General features: G+C 34.4%; 1 protein-coding gene across 1 annotated transcript in view; it reads left to right on the forward strand.

Moving 5' to 3' along the window:
• PDE3A (phosphodiesterase 3A) overlaps window positions 1-23,531 on the forward strand; it is a 359,573-nt gene that overhangs the window by 4,419 nt on the left and 331,623 nt on the right. The window lies entirely within an intron of this gene.

The following is a 23,531-nucleotide window of genomic DNA, read 5'->3' on the forward strand; positions in this document are numbered from 1 at the left end:
CACCTTGTCACTTAAACAGCCACCAACGTGGGTTCAGGGCAAAAGAGAAGATCGCTAGATGGTTGCTCACAGCTGTTACAACTTTTAAAATTTGCTACACCTGACTTGGTTACCTACTCTCAAACTCTTTAAAATGTGTTGGCTTCTCTTCCTCCCTTACTTTGAAGTAATGTTTTGAATTAATTAAGTTTAGTTTTAACTGATGGACGATCTTTTCAAAACGTGGCCTTTGTTATATTTCTTCCATTTTTCTTATACAGTGGTACATTGGTGGAACGAAGATAAACAGTTCTACAGCAAGGCTTGTTTGAATTAGTGCTGTCAATATAAAATTATGCAACTGTTTGCAGTTTATTGTGAAAAGAGAATATCTGAGGTTGTCCAATAGGTTATAAATATGATGGAAGATTTTTTTGGAGTAACTATTGTAGTATAAGCCGACACTAATAAACATTCATTTTGGTAATCATGCATTTGTGAATTGTAGGATTTTGGAAACAGATAAATTGTTAATATGGTTTTAAAGCACAATTTAATATTGTATCCAAAGATCGGATTTAAAAAATTTTTGTACATCTATGCAAACTATGTATGTGGGTTAGAGGAAATATCTGTCCAGGACTGTAGTTGATAGAATACATAAATTCCTTTTAATATTAAAAATTGCATAGCTGTTAGCTTCCGTAGATCAGTGACCCAGCAATCATCCTTGGAGTTCTTGAAAACTGAACTGTATACCCTTATTTAGAAAAAAAACTTCTAAAAATAATTTAAATAGGAAATGATTGTGCATGCTTTTGTGTAAATGTCATTCTGACAACTTCTGAAATTATGAGTAGTTGAAAGCAAAATAAAAATCATTAGATTCTTCTTGGGGTCCAGTGTCTTTTCATTGCAGTTCTAAAGAATACAGTAAACATTTCCTGTGACTTGAAAAGAAACTTAATTTTAAATAGTGATTGTTTATGAATAGGGATCATTTCAAATATTCAGCATTGTGTTTTGAACAGGTTTGATGCAGTGTCAAAGAGGGAAAATAAGGGATAAAATAGGGATTTATATTTTTCAGCTTTTAAGACTAAATGATAGTTAACGTTTGGATGACCATTGATTGAGAGCTTATTCTAAAATGTGGGAAAAATACATTTTTTTTTCCAGGTTTCTATCTGGTAGCACAAGCAGCTGAGCATTTCTGAGTAGTAGAAAGTCACCATATGGTGTGGGTAGCTAGTTTTCATTCTGGAAATGAGTTGATATGTGTGTATATATGTATATGTGTATATATATGTCTATACATATATATGGTCATTTATATCGTTATTTGGAGGAATAGTTAACTATTATATGCTTTATGTTTGTTTTGAAATCAAGCATACTTATTCAACACATGATCTAGATAAAATAAATAATACTCTGTGTAAATAAATTCCAAAAGTATGGTACATACTCCCAAACTGACTCTATCATTCTTAGTAGGAATTACAGCAATTCAAAGATAATATGAAGAAAGTTAGGTAAGGGGAAGACCAGCATTAATTTCTTTTTACAGGTACATGGAAGTCTATCTTCCTACTGCTGGCACAATTGTGTAGTACATTGGATCACTTCATTTATCAGATATTTGGAGTTGAACAACATAAAAACAAGCCATAAATTTTTAAAGAAAATGTTATATTTCTTTGATCTCATCATGCAGAATTCCTTTCCAATGCATTTCATTGAGGTAACTAAATTTAAATTTAAGAACCTTCATGTTTCCCTTCAGAGATCAAGTTCTATTTTTCTCTGCATTAGATATTGAATGGATTTAAGATGAGTAAAGTGTCTGAGTAAATTGTGGCAGATTTTTCATTATCTTTTTTTCCCTTGTTTTTATATTTACATTAATAGGTGAAAAATTGGACTCATTTAAAGAAAATGGTTGAACTTTAAGGCTTTTAAAAATTGTTGATAGTTGGAAAGACTATTATGCCATTCTTGTCATGTAGAATGGAGTAATTAAATTATTACAAGTCATTAATCTTGCTTGATTACTATTTTAACTGCATTATTTGTGAAAAATATTATGCAGTGTGCAACTTGATCAGTGATGATTTGTGACCAAACAAGGATTGCATCTCTGTGGATTTCAGGTACTTGGAAAATTTAAGAAAGCATGGGCAAGTGTTTCTCCTTTAAGAATAGTTTTTCTTTTCAAAGAGAATGTAAGATACTTAAAATAGAACTATGTATACATAAAATTAATATAGTACAGTGCTTCATAAGCAGTGATAGTATATTCTATCAGTGTAGGATTTAACCTCCATCAATGAAATTTTGGGTTAAAACATTCGCCCAAACCTCAAAAACTACCCAAAGATGTAAAATCACACACACCCACACACACACACACACACACACACACACCACACCACACAGAAAATCATACAATTTATGTTGCAAAGTGTGTCACTGTCTTTGACACTTTTTATAAAAACCAATAACTGACCCTTCCAAATGTGCCTCTGCTTGTCAACTATTGATTTCATTCTTGAAAAAATTTCTACTTTTCCAACTTGAAAAAGTATCACAAAACACCACACAGTGATAAACTGGACTCAGCTAGGCACTTTCAGTGACGGTATATAGGAAAGCAGAGTCCTCTGATAAACTTGATAGTTTATTTGGACCTTGACCATCATAAGTTGTAAGGGTTAGAGAGGGTGAATTACAGCACACTATTTTCTCTGTATACCTTAAAGTGAACTTTCAGTTCCTTTTAAAATCTGTCTTCACTCCTTCCTTCCCTCCCCCAACTGCTCTAAGCTGTCAAAGGATAGGAAGACTTTAAGGCAAAAGTCAAAGCCATCAATTTAAAAGATTAAGGGATTTCAGGAAGTATGGTGCAGCGGAAAGTGCTGTATTTGGATTCAGAGGATCTGGTCACCTATCCCACCTCTAATGCTTATTACTTTCTGGGCCTCAGTTGCCTTAGCTGTTAAATGAAAGGGTTGGACTAACTGATGTCTGAGGTTTCTTCCAGCCCTAATCCTGTGATTTTATAATGATATTCTAGGACGACTCCTTGATTTTTACATGTGATGAAATATGGGGGCCGAGACAAGTTTAAGTGGCTTGTCCAAGGTCATGGGGTAATAAGTATCAGAGCCAGGCCACTAACTCAGGTTCTTAGATTCGAAATCCAGATTACCTTTGACTGTACCTTTGTCTTACAGCAGAAACCATCAGGAGATTACATGGCATGTAGAACAGTGCCTTGGCATGTAGTTTTTAAGAAAGTCCATCAGATAGTATGTTTATCTGTATGATATATAGCATAGTTATTTTTGAAAGGAAGTTTCCTTGATTCACTGAAAAACCAAAATATACAGGTTATTAAATATATATGCATGCATGTTTGTGTACACACATATGTATGCACACATGTATGCATATATCTCACAGGCTATAAAACTATAAAATGTTTTGCTAAACTAAATATCCAGGCAATTTCTCATGCATGACCTATAAACATATAGTACATGTTATAACTCAATTATAAACCTTTTATTGATGTATCCCTTTAATGTTTGGATTTTGTGTTTGAAGTGTATCACTTTTCTCTTACACATAAAAGAAATGATTTACTAGTAGAGCACTGACAACAATCAACACACTTCATATTTCATTTTTAAAAAATTCATGCCAATACTATTGAATTTTCTGAAATTGTGATTTTTGACAGAAATATATATATATATATATTAAGTTAAAGGCATGTGCCTCTTTCTATTTTGTTCATGTACACTTTATTTTCATATATTTGTGACATTTATAGGCAAAGGAGGCTGAATTTGTCATTGGGCTTGGATTACAAATAGTGATCATTTAGGTAAAAATATGACCTTTAAAAGCTCAAATTGTTTGTTCTACATGTTAAGTTGTAACCTTTTATTTTAAAAATCCTTAAAAGGTGAAGATAATTGCGATAAACTAAAATTTTATCAAAACTTGGAAACATTTGAAGCATGGTTATACATTGTAGAAGCAGGAACAGCTGGAAAATTTTCCAGTTGGGAGAGGAGAGATCCATGATTGGCTGAACAGATGAGATCCTGTTGTAATTAATGTTTCTGAAATTAACCTAAGCTGTGGTCCTACCTTTCATTTCTCAAAGAGAAGAAATTAATGGTAACATTCCCTGTTTATATTAATAGACATGATTTTATTTCAGTCATAACTTGGGAGATGTTTTAGTAGTACTAGGCTTTTTGTGGTGTTATAGACAGTAGTACTGATGAGCTTATTTCACCTTGGTGACAAAATGAAATATGAATGTCAATATAATTAATGCCAACTCTTGAAAACAAAAAAGGCAGAAATCCAAAATTTTTTCCTAGTAGGGGTAAAGAAGTAAACTTTTTGTCCCCCTTTCCTTCTATTTTTTTTTGGTCATCTATTTTGTAATTCCACTGTTTGAACTTAGATGTTTAAAGTGTGATTAATAAAACATTTTTTACTGACAAGTCAGTGAATCTATATAAACTTATAGAGTAAGGAAGGAGTCAAAACAAGGACTTTGTTCTTTCTGTACTGAAACTAATGTGTAAAAAAGTGAAAAGCTATGGAACTGAAAGAAATTCTGTGTACGCTGGGCTGTCATGTTTAATTAAATAAACAGTCCAGAACAGTGACTCTGTGTATGAAATACATTTTGAGAAGCCTAGGGGGCTTTGAAAAGCTAGGGAAGGAAGAAGGAGCAATATTAGCATGAAAAAAATATTTCTTACATTTGTAATGAGTGACATTTGTGTGAATTTGTCAATATCAGCTATTAAAGTCTGTGGAAAGAATCAAATTGATCGAGCACACTTCACAAAATTAGAAATTCTTTTCTGGTTCTAAAGGTAAAGCACTAAACTTGGATTCATGCGGACCTTTGACGCTTGCCTCAAGCACTCACAAGCATTTTGTTCCTGAGAAAGTCTCAAACTTTGGGCCTCAGTTTCCTTATCTGTAAAATGCAGATATTAATAGCACTTATCTAAGATTAAATAAGATAATGTTCAAAAATTCTTTACCAACTTTAAATCTATAATGTGATCCATGATTATCATGTTATTGATAGAAGAATTATTATAGAGCATTACCTTTGCGCTACCTTTCTGAGGAGTTTGGATTAAGATTTCTTCCAGTTCTAAATAAATAGATCTTATGACATTTCAGCATATACCATATCAGGAATAGAAATTATCTCTTTAAATGCCCTTATTTTACAGATGAGGAAAGTAAGACCCAGAAAGAGTGACTTGTCCAGGTAACACAGGTAGTAACAGGTCTGGGATCTGAAGTCAGATCTTATGATGGCTAGTTCAAAGTTCTTTCCATTATACTATACAACTTCCTTCTTAGTTTTTATTGGAAACACATATTTCATCTACTTGAAATTTGTTCTGCATTTGCTTATTAAGCAATAATTACTTGTTTGTTGGACTCTGTTAGATTTTGAGAGAAAAGAGGAACATGTTAGAGAAACCAAAATGAAAACAGTATGGCAATTTATTTTGTGTAAGTTACTGAAATGTTATTTGATAGAACCTAGGTAATAATAGAATTTGAAGGAAAATTATTTAGAATTTCAAGGAAAATAATTTTAAAGTAGTAATGAAGGGCATTTGTCATCCCCTTGATACTGGTTAAAAAATAGAAATGGATCTGTGTCTCATATGTCACACTCAAGTATTTGCTGTCTTCCAATTATACTATCTGGAAAATTGTGTGTGTGTGTGTGTGTGTGTGTGTGTGTGTGATTTTCACAAATCTGATCAATAATACAATTGTTTTTGAGGTTTCATAGGAAGTTTTTTTTCCATAGTCCTTTTTTTATTCTTCTATTTGCTAGAGAAAGTGAAAAAGTCAGCGCTATAATTGTAGCATGTCACTTTTTGTAGAGCAAGAATTTTTTTTCTCTAACATTTGTGTGTAGTGATACTCTAAAAACTGGAATATTCAGCAAATGCATGAAAGAGTAGTGTCTGTCTCTTCTCAAGCTGCATCTTAATTTCCAGGCTAACTTTAAAAATAATCATTTTCCAAGTTTTTATAGATGCTTTTTATATTATACCACAGTCACTTATAAATGTCATCCCTTTTATCCCTGCCTTCTAACAACAAAAAGCAACAAAAAAAGTAGTTCAGTAAAACCAACTGTCACACTTAACATGTCCTGAGAATACCCAACATTCCACATGCATGGTCTCCCATTTTTCTACTTAGAAAGTGTCAAGAATAATGATTCACTCTCCCTTATCAAGACTGATCATTACAACCAATGTGAGTTCACCTGACTTTTAGTGTTTTTTTTAAATTTAGATTATTGTAGCATATTATTATTTTTGTTTTTTCCCATGTTTCTCCAAATTCCTCATATTTGTTGTTGCTTATCATGTAGTAATATTCCATTACACTTATGTATACCAAAATTTGCTCAGAGATCCTCCAATTGATAGGTACCCTCTTTGTTTCCGTGGGTCAGTGCCACAAAAGTGTTGCTATGAATATTTTGGTATATATGGGATATTTCTTTCTGCTTTTTGATGTCTTTGGGCTATGTGCCCAGTAGTGGAATTGCAGGGTAAGAGGGTAGGAACAGTTTAGTGACTTTTCTCACATAGTTCCAAATGGTTGTCCAGAACAGTTGGACTGGTTCCCAGTTCCATCAACAGTAGATTAGTGTGACTATCTTCCCATCCTTCCCCAACATTGCCTGCTTCTGTCTTTTATCATCATTGCCAGTTTGAATGTGAGGTGAAATTTCAGAGTTGTTTTAATTTCTACTTCCTATATTAGTGATTTGGACCACTTTTTCACGTGGTTATTGATAGTTTGCATTTCTTCTCTTAAAAATTGTACATATCGAGGGCAGCTAAGTGGCACAGTGAATAGAGCATGGTCCTTGCAGTCAGGAGGACCTGAGTTCAAATGTGACCTCAGACACTTAACACTTACTAGCCATGTGACCCTGGGCAAGTCACTTAACCCCAATTACCCTGGCTTCCCTCCTCCAAAAAGCAAAAAAACAAACAAACAAACAAAAGTTGTACATATTCTTTAACCATTTATATATTAGGGAATACTCTTTGGTCTTTTAATTTTATCAATTCTCTCTAGTCTTGGAGAGCAGACATTTATCAGAGAGATCTAAGATGAAGATTTTATGCTCATTTGAGAATTTCTTTTTATACTCTAACTGTAAAGATTTTTTTTATAGCATAATTGCCTATTTTATCATTCATGATCAACTCTATCCTGGATTTGGTTAAAAGTTCATTCCCTATGACCAGAATTATTTAAAGTACCTACTTCTGTCTTCATTTTGCTCCCTTCAACTTGTCTAATATTAAAAACACCTATTAGGTCCAGGGATGATTGTGCCTGCTGCCCCAGGGAAAATATACATACAGCTTAGACTGTGACTCATATCTTGGGTTTCTGAAAGTGGAAAGTGGAAAGATACTCCATGTACAATACATATCATGTGTGGTACAAGTATTTATTTCCTACACACAAAAGAAATATCAAAAGACTCAAAGCTTTGCAGTGCACACTGACAGAGTGACTTAAAACAGGAATCAGTAACATAAATCTGTTGCAATCTCTCAAGAGGTTGATTGTTTTTAAACTAGATTTTTATTGATAGGTTTTGTTTTTACATCAAATAGATTTTTAACTGTATCTTTTCTATTTCCCCTTCCCTGAGAGCCATCCCTTAGAACAAGGAATTTTCCTTTAAAAAATAGGAAGAGAAAACAATTCAATAAAATTAATCAATTACATTGAAGAAATATGACATATGCAAAGTTTCACTCCCATGATAACCTTCCTTTCTTCCCAACACCTGCAAAGGAGTGGAGGGAGGTGTCTTCTCATATCTCTCTGAGACTAAGGTTATTATTCATTATGATTTTACCACAATAATTTTCCATATTTTTGTGGATTGTTCTTTCCATTTACATTGTTGTCAATGTATATATTATTTAGCTGTTTCTTCTTTATTTTGAATTAATTCATGTTATAATTCTATGCTTCTCTGTAGTTCATCATATTCAATATTTCTTATAGAACAGTAATATTCTAGGACATTCATATACCACAACTTTTTCTAGCCATTCCTCATTAATGGGCATAGACTTTGCTGATGGACATGTACTTTTTTTTTTAGTTTTTACTACCACACAAAATGTAATATTATTATTTTGGGGGTATATGAATCTTTTCTGTTTGTTAGTTACCTCTTATGGGTATATGAAGAGCCTAATTCTTAAGCCTCATCTGAACATTTAATAATTTGAGGTCCTGCCAAATAGGTCTAAACTCTGCACTGTCCAAACAACTTAGAAGGATACTGAAGAATAGATTTGGAAGAGGGTAGGGATTGGGTGGAAAAATATGCAGAAAAGGCTTCTTTTCATATGAAACAGTGGATGGACTAGAACACTTGAAGCTGTTTCCTTTTTAATACATGTTGTCCTGTCCCTCATCAACTAGTTTAACTCTTATAGGGGGAGGGGAAGGAACAAAGGACCATCTAATGTTTTCAATGCCACATCAAAGCTCTAAGTCCTCCCAGAGTGGAGTATCATTTGTACGTGACTGAAAGAAAACAGGAGTTTATCATCCCCAAAGTGGCAAGCCCTCTTATCTCTGAGTCACACCCATGTGATTGACTGGGGGGCAAGAAGGTCAGTTTTATACATTTTTTGATGTAACTCTGTTACATCAGAATCACTTACTTCATCGCAACTTATTGTGCTATATGGTATGAGATGCTATACTTAGATGATTTCACTCAATTGCCTTCCAGTTTTCCATGTAGTTACTGCTGAATAGAAAGTAATCTTGCATTCTCAAGATGATCAAGCATTGGATTACTATATTTGTTTATTTCTGAATCTTGACTATCCAATATTTTAAACTTTTCCTTTTTTTAAAACCAATACCAAGTGTTCTGGATAAATATTACTTAAGGATATTCTTCATGATCTGGTAATGTTAGCTTCTCTTTCACTCCTATTTTTCATTAGTATCCATGAATTTCTAGATTGTTTCTCCAAATGAATTTTGTTGTTTGGTCTATAAACTAATCTTTTAGTAGTTTGCCTTGTATTGCACTAGATATATAAATTCAAGTATTATCATTACTATATTGATACAGGCCAAAATTTTATAAAAATATATTTCTCCAACTCTTTGAGTCTTTATTTTGATAAAGTGCTTTATAGTTTCATTTATTTAAGTCATAAGTGTATCTTGGTAAGTTAATGGCTCAAATATTTTATGCAGTTTGAAAGTTACTTTAAATTGAATTTTTCTAACATTTCCTCTTTAAAAAAAAAAGAAAATATTGTATCAAAATCCTGACCATCTCTGTGAAAATATTTTATATCCTGCTACTTTACTAAAGCTATTGCCTTGGTTAATTATATGTTAAGTAATTTTTTCCTTTAAATTTTTAGATTTAGTAACATAATTATAATTTCTCATAATTCTCTGATACATCTGAAAATTAAATTTTTGATTTTGGTCAGTTTTGATTTTTTTTCATTCTTTGGGTTCAGATTGGCAAACTGCTTACTGAATTTTTGGTTAGTCTTTTTTTTTTAAACTAGCTCTTTGTTGTCTTAATTCTATTTTGTTTGTTATTTATCTCATAGTCAGAGTTTCTTGTTTTAGGTGTAATTTTTATTCTATTTTTTCTTTTTTAAATTAAATTTTATTTTTCTAACTAGCAAACTTTTCTATTCTCTCCCTCCCACCTCCTCATGTCTCAATGGAGAAATAAAAAAAAAATGAAACCACTGTTACAGACATGTATAGTCAAGCAAAACAAATTCTTTATTGGTCTTTTTTTTTAAATTATTAATTAATTTCTAGCTTGAATCTTTCATCTCTTAATCAGGAGACAAGCAGCATATTTCATCTTGAGCCCTCTGGCATTGTGATTTTGTTTATGGGGCAGTTTTGTACCTTTTGTGTCAAGTTGTTCATTTTCTTTCTAATTCTTTCTTCTATACACCTCAATCCTTTTTCATTTTTTTTCCTTTAGTGTTCTTATTTCATTTACATAAAAAATGTTTTTAAGTCTTTACAAAAAAAAGTCTTTGCTTTGTCTTTTCCAGAAATTTGAGTAGAACTTGTGCCCCAATTGCATTTTTCTTCAAGGCTTTGTCACTGTTTTCTATCTAGTCTCCACTTCTGGATTTGTTTCTTGAGTGTTCTTGTTATCATCGTAGCATTAATTTTTTTTCTTCAAGTTTTTATTGATATTTTCTATTCCTAGGAGAGGATTCTGGGAAGATGGCAGCACAGGTCAGAAAACTTTTTGGTCTCCAAATTTCCTCTACAAAATAAGACAGAACATTGCTTCAGAGGGAATGTAGAGGAGTAGAAATAAACAAAAGTTGGGGGTAAAGCAGTTGTCCTCCTAAGACAATTTGAGAAGACCCTAGGAAAGATCCAACCTCCAGGGGTGGAGGTTTGGCCTAAGTGAAGTACAAGCACCTTCAGGCAAAATAAGCAGAATTAAGCCCAGGGGGCAACTGGGTTGAGAGGCAACCTCAGCCTTAGAAGCTTTAATCTTAAATGGGGGTCTGATGACTGAGTAGGAGAAGATTAAAGGATCTTCCACTGTTGAGGGACTCCAGCCAAGCTATGCTGACCAGACATGTCCTGGGCTGTGGCTGCAGGGAGAAGGAACTAGCACACACCTGGTGAGTGCAGTGGTAGAGGGGTGGAGACTGTGCTGGTTGTAGGTTCCTGCAGGAGAGCAGTCCCTGTTTTAAGTTCCAGGACAGAGAGGGCTGCCATAGTTTGTAGCCACCAGAGGGACCACAGGGAGCAAAATTATTTGAAAGACAGTGTGGCTGGGAGCCCTAGCTGTGGCTTAGGAGTGGAGTAGAGAGCCTAAGTTTGGGCCCTGGGACAGACCTCAGAAAATAACAGTAAGAAGGACCTGAGGCTTGAGGTATCATTCACCATACCACAGGACTAGAACTTGATTATATTAACAACTGCTAAAAATAAAGCAATGAAACAACAAACAATCAAACAAACGAATAAAATGAGTAAACAAAGGAAAAAGGAACCAACCATAGATATTTTCTATGGGGATAGAAAAGATCTGGGTTCAAATTAAGAGGAAGATAATGTAGTTAAAAAGGTCATTCCTTTTTCAAGGAGCAATGGCAAATGGTCCCAAATACAAAAAGAGTTATTGGAAGAACTTAAAAAGGACTTTAGAAAATGAATAGAGATCCAAGAAAAATTATAAAAAAAGAGCCATCCAAGAAAATAAAGAAAATTATGAAAAGGAAGTCAACCAACTTGAAATAGAAAATTTAAAACTTAAGTAAGAAAACAATTCCTGGAAAACTAGAATTGGGCAAGGGGAAGGTAATTATATCATTATTTTTTTGTCTTTTTCTTTGGAAGGGGGAAGGCAGGGAAATTGGGATTAGGTGACTTGTCCAAGGTCACACAGCTAGTAAGTGTTAAGTGTCTGAGGCTGGATTTTAACTCGGGTCCTTTTGACTCCAGGGCCAGTGCTCTATTCTCTGTGCTACCCCCATGATATTCTAAAACACTGAAAAATAATAAAAAAATCAAAAGAATGAAAAATAGAAGAAAAATGAAACATCTCATCAGAAAAAAAAAACTAACAACTGATCTGGAGAACAGATTGAAGAGAATACTATAAGAATAGTCAGACTACCTGAAAATTGTGATTTAAAAAAAGAATCTTGATACAATATTACAGAAAATTTCCCTTAAATTCCTGAAAAGAAGGCAAAGCAGAAATAGAAAAAGTCCAGCAGTCACCATCTAAAAGAGATCCCTGGAGGAAAACTTATGGGAATACTATTGCCAAGTTTCAAAGCTCCCAGATAAAAAGAAAATACTGGAAGCAACAACAATAACAAAAACAAAAAATCAATTTAAATATGATGGAGCTACAATAAGGATTACACAAGACTTAGCAGCTACTACTTTAAAGAACAGTAGGTCTTGGAATACTATATTTCATAGAATAGAAGAGCTATTGGGGTTATGACCAAGAGAAATTTACCCAGCTAAGTTCAGTATAATCCTGGAAGGAAAAAAAAAGAATATTTAAAGAAGTGAAAGACTTTCATGATTTTTGTGACAAAAATCTCAAAACTTAAGGGAAGCTTTGACATATAACATCCATGAGAAATGTAAGGTGAAGATTGAAGACCAATTATAAGGGACTTAATAAGGTCAAATTGTTTACTTCTTAAATGTGAAAATATTAGCATTACTCTTATGACTGTCATTATTTGGATAATTAGAAAGAAATGTTTGGGCTTAGCTGACAGGGTGATTCTAAAAGAATAAAACTATAGGGAGAGATAAAAAGGAATAATTATTTCATACAAACTAGGCATAAAAGGAAAATTTGATACAGAAGAAGCTAGTAGAGGGAAGATAGTGTTAGAACTTTGGTTTCATTGGGAATGGGTTAAAGAGGGAACAACTTATCTATATATATAAAGGTATAACAGTCTTCTAAATTTAGAAAGAAACAAGAGGGTAATGAGATAGGGTGAGGGGAGAAAATAAGGGAGAGACTTTTGGAAGGGTGGGTAGGTTATGGAATAGGAGGACAAGGTAATGGGTAGAAGTAAAGCAGAGGAGTGGAGGGATATGGATAAATAGCATGAGAAGGAAAGTGAGGAAAAATAGGAAGGAGGGAAATATGCAAGTAATTGTAACTTAGAATGTGAATGGGATGAATTTACCCATAAAACAATAACAGCAGATCAAAAATTTGAACTCAACAATATGTTGAATTCAGGAAACACTATAAAATGAGAGATATACACAAAGATAAAATAAAGGACAAGACCAGAACATATTAGGTAAAAACAAGGAAGAGGTAGTAATCATGATCTCAGACAAAGTTAAAGTTAAAATAGATTTAATAAAAAAAAGAGAAACTACGCTATGTGTCAGCAATATTATTCAATATTATTTCAGATCATTTAAAATAACTAGACAGTATAAAATACCTAAGCATATACCTGCCAAGATGGACATAGGAACTATATGAACATAAATATAAAATATTTTTATACAAATAAACTCAGATCTAAGTAATTGAAGTAATATTTATGTTGATGGGTAGGTATGGTCAATGTAATTTTTATTTTTTTATTTCATTATTATTATTTTTTGATTTCTGGGGGGCAATTGGGGTTAAGTGACTTGCCCAAAGTCACACAGCTAGTAAGTGTGTCAAGTATCTGAGGCCAGATTTGAACTATGATCCTCCTGACTCCAGGGCTGGTGCTCTATTCACTGCACCACTTAGCCACACCAAATGTAATTTTTTAAATTACTATTTTACCTAACCTATTTATTCAGGGCATCCCAATTAATTTACTAAAAGTTATCTTACTGAGTTAGAAAAAAAAAAAAAACTAACAAAGTTCATTTGGAAGAATAAAGGGTCAGGAATTTAAAAGAAACCAGGAAAAAAAAAAGATGTAAAGGAAGTAGTTTCAGCAGTAGCAGACCTTAAACTGTATTATACGGTGAGAGCATTGTTGAAATGTAAAATGAATAATTTGAATTATTATAAATTAAAATTTTCTTTTATAAATAAAACTTATGTAGCCAAGAATAGAAAGAATGCAGAAAACACGGGAAAAACATTCATAGTCTCTCAGATAGTATGTGATTTGGTCTTAGGAAGAAGATGCTATCCACCCTCAGAGAAACAGATGACAAGTGGAAATAAGCATAGTATGGCCTTATATATCTGTGCATGAGTGTATATTTGTATATATGTGTATGTTTATAGATAACTATGTATCTCTGTGTGTGTATATATGTATATATATATATCCATGCTTAATTATAGCCTTCACCTTTATGGTGGCAGGAAGGAAAACAAGCTAAAAAGCACAGAGCAGAGAACAAAGGAAAACCTACAGGAGGAAGCAAAGAAACTCTGGCTATCTTTGAAAATAATGTGCAGAATCATTATTTATTATATAGGTTTTCTTAAAGTGGAAATTTGTTTTCTATTGAATCTTCTCTTGTGTTTTGCTGTGTACATGGCAGTTCTTTTCTCCTTTTCTCATTTTGTATTTGTTTAAAATAAATAAATAATTTACAAAACAAGCAAAAATATATTTTCTCTTTCTCACATCACCATAGTACCCCATATATCCCTTTGCTTCCCAGAGAGCCATCCCATAGGACAAGTAACATTTTTTTAAGAGAGAAAAAAAGATAAACACAACTAATATATACATTGAAAAAGTCTAAAACATTCAGTGTGTAACACCTGTGAACCTCCTACTTGCACAGTTGGGTAGGTTGTGGGATTTGTTCTCAAATCTTTATTGAAGTCCTCTTTGACCTTTATAATTTTGTTAACATTTACTTTTTTTTTTTTTGATGGTGGTTTTCTTTCTACTTGCACTATTGTAGTTACTGTGTAAATTGTTTCCTTGCTTCTGCTTTCTTCACTATGCATCAGTTTCATGCTTTTCTGTATCCATCATACACATCACATCTTACTAAACTGTAATATTCTGTTACATTCATGTGCCACAGTTTGTTTAGCCAGTCCCTAATTGATCGTCTTCTACATTGTCTCCAGTTCTTAGTTAAATAAGTCTTCTAAGGTGGGATTCTTTTTATTTTCTTGCTTATTTTTTTCCTTTTTTCAGACTTGTGAAGGTATATTGTGGCCAGGCTTTATGCATTTTTGGAGGGAATGGCTGGGTTGTTCCTGCTGCTGTTTTCTAGGTAATCACCTTTTCCTGCCTACTCCCATTATCCAGGGTCCATTTTGTCTCCCTGTGACAACATGGGCTAGATAATTGATTTATTGTGACTTTTTTAAAAAAAAATAATTTTCTGGATCAGGATTCAACCCTAGTGCAAGTTTTTAGACTTGCTTGAGGAAATTGTGAGCATATTCAATTTTTTAAAATAATTTTTTACTAAGGTTGTTGATAATTTTCAAATTTTGTTTATATTTTTCCTTTGCTGCAACCTTTAGGTTTTAGCATATTGTCTTTTTGTTGTCATTTTCTTAATACGTATTCTTTGCTTCTATGATTTTCTTTTTTGACCTATCTATTCTTTGTTCATAAAGCACTTAATTTTCACTTTGTTCCATATCTTTTATGTTCTCTATATTACTATTTTTACTGTTTTGTAATATTTAAAGGACATAATTTAGTATTTTTGCCTTTTAAAATATATCAGTTCTTTAAGCTTTAGGTCATTCATTCATGATCTGTTATGAGATCCTATAGTCTTTAATTTTTTAACAGAGCAGATGCTAGCTTTCAAATTTAACTCTCTTAGAAGTCTATTTAGTTCTTCATTTTCTCTTTTAGTTTTTTTCTCTATTGGCTGATTATATTAGTTACCTACAATTATCATTAATATACTTTGAGGTAATTCATTTAAATTTTCCTTTATGAATATAGACAGTAACATAGTGGGCAGACACAATACCTGATAGATTTTCATTGCCTATGTTGATTTTGACATTTGCTTTTTATTGTTGCTGTATTTGAAATCATGGTTTCCAGTCTTACTTTTCTGACCATTTCCTGCAACCTAATAGTTTATTTTCAGAACTTCAGTGATGGGTTTATCTCCTCAGGGCTAGACTTTTATCCAGTGTTTCTCTTTCAGATTTCTTATCTTTTCTCCTTTTTTTTTTTTTTTTTTTGGTTCCAGGTAGTTTTCATATAAGGTCCTATCTTACATTTTTCCCCCTCACCCCTTATTGTTCAGTCTCTTCTAGTGATTTTCAGTTGTATAGATAGTCATCTGGGCTATATCTTGAAGCACAGACCTTTTTGGCTCTCAGTGGTGTTGGGGCATTTGAGAGAATGAATTCTTCCTGTACACCTTTGCTGTTATTAAAAAAAGTTTTAATTACTTCATGTAGACGGTTTTCCTATCTTTTTCCCCCTCCTCCCAAGTGTAATCGATGTATTTTGCACATTTTTCGATGTTTTGAAGTGGTGGGGGTAGCAGTTCTGATGTTAGCTTCTCATTCTTTCTTTTTTTTTGGAGGGGGGAAGGTAGGGCAATTGGGGTTAAGTGACTTGTCCAAGGTCACACAGTAAATGTGTCAAGTGTCTGAAGCCAGATTTGAACTCAGGTCCTCCTGACTACAGGGCTGGTCCTCTATTCACTGCATCACCTAGTGGCCTTGTGGGCTCCTCATTCTCCTTGTTTACCAGAACTATTACTCCATTGAGACTGGTAACTTTATTTCTTCATCATTTGTTTCAGTTTCTATATTTTTGTATTTCTACCATGTAAGCTGATATTCATGTTTTCCTTTCTTATTTCCTAGTTTCACATTTTTTTTGTATTTAGAATAATGAGTTTGAATGATATCCATGATTTTCTTTTGAACTAGCTGTGCCAGTTGAAATATAAGATATTTACTTCATCATTTCTTTTAGAGAAGAGAAAATATGGACCCCAACACAATAACGTAATAATTTTCTGAGCAGTCATATAATATATGTCAGTTTTTTAGGCTGCAGGATGGTGTCATTTGGACAAGCAATAAATTATTCCTTCAGTATGTACATGTTAAACTGTACTATAAATGCTCCATCTTTGAACATAAAAGAGTATGCTGAGGAAGAGCCAAGATGGTGGAGTAAAAGCAGGAATTTGCTTGAGCTCTTCTCCCAAACCTCTCCAAATACCTGTAAAAATGACTCTAAAGAAATTCTAAAAAGCAGAACTCACAAAATGACAGAGTGAAACAAATTTACCACCCAAGACAACCTGAAAGGTTGACAGGAAGGGTCTGTTCCACCAGTCTGAGAGAGGGGCACAGTCCAGGGAAAACCATGCTAGCATAGTCTGGGGCCCCCAGCAGACCCAGAGCAGGCCTCAGGGGACTGAATCCCTGGCAGCTGTGACAGTTTCCGGACTTCTAAGCCCACAAACACTGAAGATAACTTAGAAGGATAGTAGGAAAGGTCTGTCGGACCTTGGAGAAAGAGGAATGTGATCTGACCCCAGCTCCAGGGTGGTGGTGGTGGCAGCTGCATCTGCTTCCGGAGCTCTTGGCCCACAGAAGGTGAGCGTGGGGGGGGAAGGGGGGGTCGAGCAGCTGATCAGAGGGGGATTTCAGGGATCTCTGTGCTGGCACCGAGGCAGGATTCTCTTGCTTTGCCTATGCTTAGATATGGGTCATAGTCCGGGGTGGCAGTCTTGGGGTGAGGAATAGTGTTTGCATGTTGGAGCTTGGGGCAGTGGTGGAGAGGGAGTGCTCCTCATTGTTCCGAGGTAGAGAGGTAGAAAAGAGTGCTTGTGGTTACTCACAGATCAAAGCACAGACCAGGAGAAGAGTTAACACCTCTCCTTTGATCATACTTCTTGGAAGAACTGAAAATTTACAGATCTCTAGAAGTATCTCTGAAAACACCTGCACAAAACCCTTGAAACTTGGGATAGTATACCCTCCAGACTGGAAGCAGAACCGTACTTAACAAAGAGTTTAAAAGTCAAATAACTTTCTAGGAAAATGAGCAAATGGTGCACAAAACAAAACCTCAGACAATGGACAAAGTCTCCAAGAAAAATATGACCATGGAAGACATCAAAAAGGATTTTGAAAATCCAGTGAGAGAAGTAGAGGGAAAAATTGGAAAGAGAAGTGAGAGTTATGCAAGAAAATAATGAAAAATGAGTCAACATTTTGCTAAAAAGAACCCAAAAAATGTTGAAGAAAATAGACTAACACAAATGGCAAAAGAGGTCCAAAAAGCCAATGAAGAAGAGAATGCCTTAAAAAGCAGAGTTGACCAAATGGAAAAGGAAGTCCAAAAGTTCACTGAAGAAAATAATTCCTTAAAAATTAGAATCTAGCAAATGGAAGCTAATGACTTTATAAGAAATTATAAAAACAAAACCATAAGAATGAAAAAAATAGAAGACAGTGTGAAACATCTCATTGGAAAAGCAACTGACCTGGAAAATAGATCTAGGAGAAATCATTTAAAAATTATTGAACTACCTGACAAAGAGTGCAGACATTATTATTATTATTATTATTATTATTTGCTTTTTAGAGGGAGGAAGGCAAGGAATTTGGAGGTAAGTGACTTGCCCAAGGTCACATGGCTAGTAAGTATTAAGTTTCTGAGGCCAGATTTGAACTTAGGTCCTCCTGACTCCAGAGTTGTTGCTCTATTCACTGTGCCACCTAGCCACCCTTAGACATTATCTTTCAAGAAATTGTCAAGGAAAACTGCCCTGACATTTTAGAATCAGAGGGTAAAATCAAAAGAGAAAGAATCCACCTATCACCAAAAGAGATCCCAAAAGGAAAACTCCTAGGAATATTATAGCCAAATTCCAGAATCCAGTTCAGGGAGAAAATATTCCAAGCAGCCAGAAAGAAGCAATGCATTGTGGAAACACAAATCAGGACAACACAGGACTTAGCAGCTTCTACATTAAGGGCTTAGAGGGCTTGGGATATGATATTCTGGAGGTCAAAGGAGCTACAATTACAACTAAGAATCATCTACCCAGCAAAACTGAGTACAATCCTTCCGGGGAAAAATGGATATTTAATGAAATAGAGGACTTTCAAGCATTGTTGATGAAAAGACCAGAGCTGAATAGAAAATCTGACTTTTAAAACTCAAGAGAAGCATGAAAAGATAAACAGAAAAGAGAAATGATAAGGGATGTATTAATTATATTAATACACACATTAATAATGTATTCATTCTTATATGAAAAGATGATATTTGCAACTCAAGACTTTTTCAGTTTAAGAGTAGTTGGAAGGAATCTATCTATATATAGACAGAGGGCACAGGGTGAGTTGAACATGAAAGGATAATATCTAAAAAATAAAATTAGAGGGTAAGAGAAGAATGACTGGGAGAAGAAGAAAGGGAGAGGTAGAATAGGGCAAAATATCTCACATAAAAGAGGCAAGAAAAAGCTTTTACAGTGGAAGAGAAGAGGAGTGGAACTGAGAGAATGAATGAACCTTAATCTCATCAGATTTGACTTAAGGAGGGAATAAAATACACACTCAATAGGTTATGGAAATCTCTCTTACCCTATAAGAAAGTAGAGGGGAAGGGATGAGAGAGGGAGGAATGATAGAAGGGAGGGCATATTGGGTGAGGGAGTAATCAGAAGTAAACCCTTTTGAAAAGGGACAGAGTTATAATTTTTTCAGGGCAGTTAGGTGGCACAGTGAGTAAAGTGCCAACCCTGGAGTCAGGAGGACCTGAGTCTAGTTCCAGCCTCAGACACTTAACACACACACAAAACTAGCCGTGTAACCTTGGGCAAGTTACTTAACCCCAATTGCCCTCCAAAAGGCAAAAGAAAAGAAAAAAAAGGGACAGTCAAAGGAGAGTATAGAATAAATGGGGGTGGGGATAGGATGGAGGGAAATATAGTTAGTAAAATATAGTTGGGTGTGTTTTGCATGACTGCACTTGTGTAATCTGTATTGAATTGCTTTACTTCTTGATATAGATTAAGGATAGGTGAGAAGGAAGAAAGGGTGAGAATTTGAAAATCAAAGTTTTAAAAAACTGATGTTGGAAATTGGTATAGAAATCTATCTTGCCCTACAGGAAAATAGAAGGGGAAGGGGATAAAAGAAGGGGGGTGATAGAATGGAGGGCAGATTGGGGGTAGGGGTAATCAGAATGCATATCATCTTTTTTTTTTTTTAAGCAATTGGGGTTAAGTAACTTGCTCAATGTTACACGGCCAGTTATTATTTCTGGGTGTGGTGCTGAGTATCTGAGCCCGGATTTGATCCAGGTCATCCCGACACTGGAGCCGATGCTCTTACTCGCTGAGCCACCTGGCCGCCCCTAAGCAATTGGGGTTAAGTAACTTGCTCAAGGTTACATGGCCAGGTGTTTCTGGGTGGGTGCTAAGTGTCTGAGCCCGGGATTCGATCTCCAGGTCAGTCTGACACTGGAGCCGGTGCTCTTACTCGCTGTGCTACCTGGCCGCCCCTGGAATGCATATCATCTTGAGGGAAGGGAGAGATGGGGAGAAAATTTGGAACTCAAAATCTTGTGGAAGTAAATGTGGAAAACTAAAAATTAATTAATTTTTTAAAAGTGTGCTGAACTTTCAACTTTGGGAAGTTGTGCTGTGTTTTTAATGGCTGTAAGTTCTCAATGAAACAAAATCCCTGACTGATGCTTTTTTTTTTACATTCTCCATAGCACCTGATCCAAACCTTTCCTTTTCTCCGCAAGCTGTTTACATTATACATTCTTCCTTTTCCACTGTTCTTTCAGCATAGGACCCTACCTGTTATTTTCCTGAGAAAATTGAGGCCATCTTTCATGAATTTCCAATTCAACATCATATTTTTTCCTTGCTTTCTCCACTTTGAAAGAGGTGCCGTTCTTACCAGAACTTACTACTTCCATCAGTTTTTCCCCAGTCTTCACTCCCTTTATCTAATGGATCCTCTTTTGCTGTTTACATGCCCAAGTTTTTCCCACCCTCTAACCTTCAATTGACCCTACTATTCCTTCAGTGTTACTCTTCTTGTTGCCTTTACTTCTTCACTCAAATTCTCAGTCTTTTGAAATCTGACTTCAAAACCCATCATTTGACATGTGTTCTCTCCAAGGTCACTAGTGATCTCTTGATTGCAAAACCCAAAGGTCTTTTTTCATTTCAGATCTTTTCTATTTCCCCCTCATTTTGCATTCTAGTTAATGTAACTTAATTGTTATTTCCCATGCACAATATTTTTTCACCTGCTTCAGTGCCTTTGTACAGGCTGTTTGTATGCTTGGGAATGCATTACCTCTTCCCCTCTGTTTCTTGTGATCTTTAGTCCTATTCAAGGTTCATTTAAGGTGCCCTCTCTTCCAAGAGTGCTTTTCTGAAAAATTTTCCAGTTGTGTTCTTCCTCTCTCAAAATTACTTTGTCTTTGATTTATTTGTGTTCTATATTAAAATGTAATGTTGTCTCTCTATCTCTCCCTAAGCTTGACAGTAGAGATGTTGATTGTTCTTGTATCTCTAAACCCTATAATACAGAAAATGCTTAACAAATGTTTGAATTGAATCACATTTTGAACAGTAGTGTTTTCCTAGTAATGACATATAACTGCTTGTAATGGACAATCATGGTCTAGGGAGAATTAAGGTTTATGGTCATCTGAAGGGCAATGGAGTGTATTGGAGCATGGTGTGTATCAGGCTGAAACACATCATCACTAAGCATTGTTTAAAGGAAATGATACAAAGGCCCTATCAGAGAAATGTGTAATGAGAGGAGCAGGATAATAGGAAGATTTCATTTGGAGTTATTCAATGTCAAGTGATCTAAAGAATCTAAGATTACAGGGTAGACTCTTTGTGTCAGAGTTACTGGATGACATAGATGGACAAAAGAATAATATTTTTACATATTGCTTTAAGCTTTGCAAAATGTTTTTAAAATGTCATTCAGTCTAAACAACAACCTTAAGAAGTAGGTACTATTATCATCTCCATTTTACAGATGAGAAAACTGAGGTAAACAGAGGCTAAGTGACTTGCCCAGGGACACACAGTTAATAAGTTTCTGAGGATTTGAACTTGGGTCTTCCTGGCCACAGGTCCAGTGCTCTATTATACCACTGAAAGTCACCCACTATATGAAAGGTAAGTGGGCTGTGATCTATACCCTTGAAGGGACATACCCACATTAAGATCATAGATCTTTTGACACATTTGTTACTAGTGTAAAGTATTAGACACATTATATACTTTAGCATTGTTACTTAAAAAAGCCTAGTGGCTTGTATTTAAACAAAACAAAAATAATTTTAATCAACACTATCCTTGGAAAACTAAGAATATACTTTTTATGAGTCAGTCAACACATTAAGAAAAAGAGTTCTATAGTTGTTATTGTTACTGAGACAAAAGAATGTAATACAGAAAAGTCATAGTTGAGTGATAGAGATGTGTTCTTTGTATTAGTAGTGAAAGCTTTTCAAAGATTTATGTCTTTGAATTAAATCTTACGTACTCTTGTTAAAAGGATTTTACTATTCTGACTCCCCGTAAGTTCTTTTAAAAGACCATCTCATGGGGCAGCTAGGTGGCGCAGTGAATAGAGCAGTGGCCCTGGAGTCAGGAGGACCTGTGTTCAAATCCGACCTAAGACACTTGACATACTTAGTAGCTCTGTGACCTTGGGCAAGTCATTTAACTCCCAATTGCCTTGCCTTCTCCCCTCCAAAAAAAAAAAAAAAACAAGAAAAACAAATAAACAAAAAAACCAATACCATCTCTCCTGATCACTTTCATAGGAAAAACTTAAATGGTCAGTTACCTTTCTGTATGCCCGCCTTCACACATGACACTTAAAAATTGCATTAAAAAAGTACCTTAAGTGTGCAGATCTTGTTGTATGGACTTGGCAAGATATACTTTCTCTTAAATTTTTAAAAAATGTATTGCACATGTTGACTATAAATACTTGGGTTAGATCCCTGCTGTTCAGCTATATATGGATAGGGGTTCTATAAGAGAATTTTGATTACATTATAACAATATTTTCCCATGCTGCCAAAATCCTATATTATAAAACTGGCTCAAAAAGCTTAATTTTTTCATCTTTTATTTTAAATTCCTGAAGGTATTTTATGCTTCTGGCATTACCTTGTATTCTTCCTTTTTTTTTTCTTCATGGGCTCTGTCAAGATATATAAAATCTTGCTTAAAACTGGTTCATGAAACATGGTCCAGAGGCATTGCATTTTGATCTGTCACTATACCAACAATCAAATTAACAAATATATTATAAATGCCTATCATGTGCCAGAATACTTTTGCAGATACAAACACATGGAAGATATGATTCCTATCACCGCAAATAGAGATTGGTTCATTCTTTGTGTTTCAATGCCCAGTGTCTAGCATATAGTAAGCTCTTAGTAAATGCTTGTTAATTGATTGATTCCCTCCCTCAAGCAGTAGGGAGATGAAATATAACAAGTGCTAATAAAATAAAAGATTTAGAAAACAATGCATAATACTTTAATAGGTGGACAGATATTTTAGTTATCAAAACTAAAGATAATGGGAAAGCCATTTATTTATATTGTATATAATGAACCATGAATGCACTTTTAATGTTTTGTTTCCCTTTACTCATGTCATATTTTTGAGACAGCTTAAAGTCAGATGTAGTAGAATCTTTTTAAGAGTTTAATTAAATCATCTGATTTAAGTAGAGAGCTAGTCTTCATCCTGACATATTTTTTCTTCCTAGAGGAAAGAAATTGAGGGACAACCAAACTTTTATGGTAGTGTGATAGCTTACATTTATGGATAACACACAACTAATTTGATCTTCACAAGCTCATAAAGGTGAGCAGCATAAATACTTTCATTTATTTAAGTGAAGAGAAAGCAGGGGGCTTATATAGATTAAATTAGACTCCCAGAGACAATAAGTGGTAGTTTCT

This window comes from Petaurus breviceps, unplaced genomic scaffold (genome assembly GCF_028583685.1).
Source record: "Petaurus breviceps papuanus isolate PSGF00001 unplaced genomic scaffold, PetGlider_PUasm1.0 78, whole genome shotgun sequence".
NCBI lineage: Eukaryota > Metazoa > Chordata > Mammalia > Diprotodontia > Petauridae > Petaurus > Petaurus breviceps.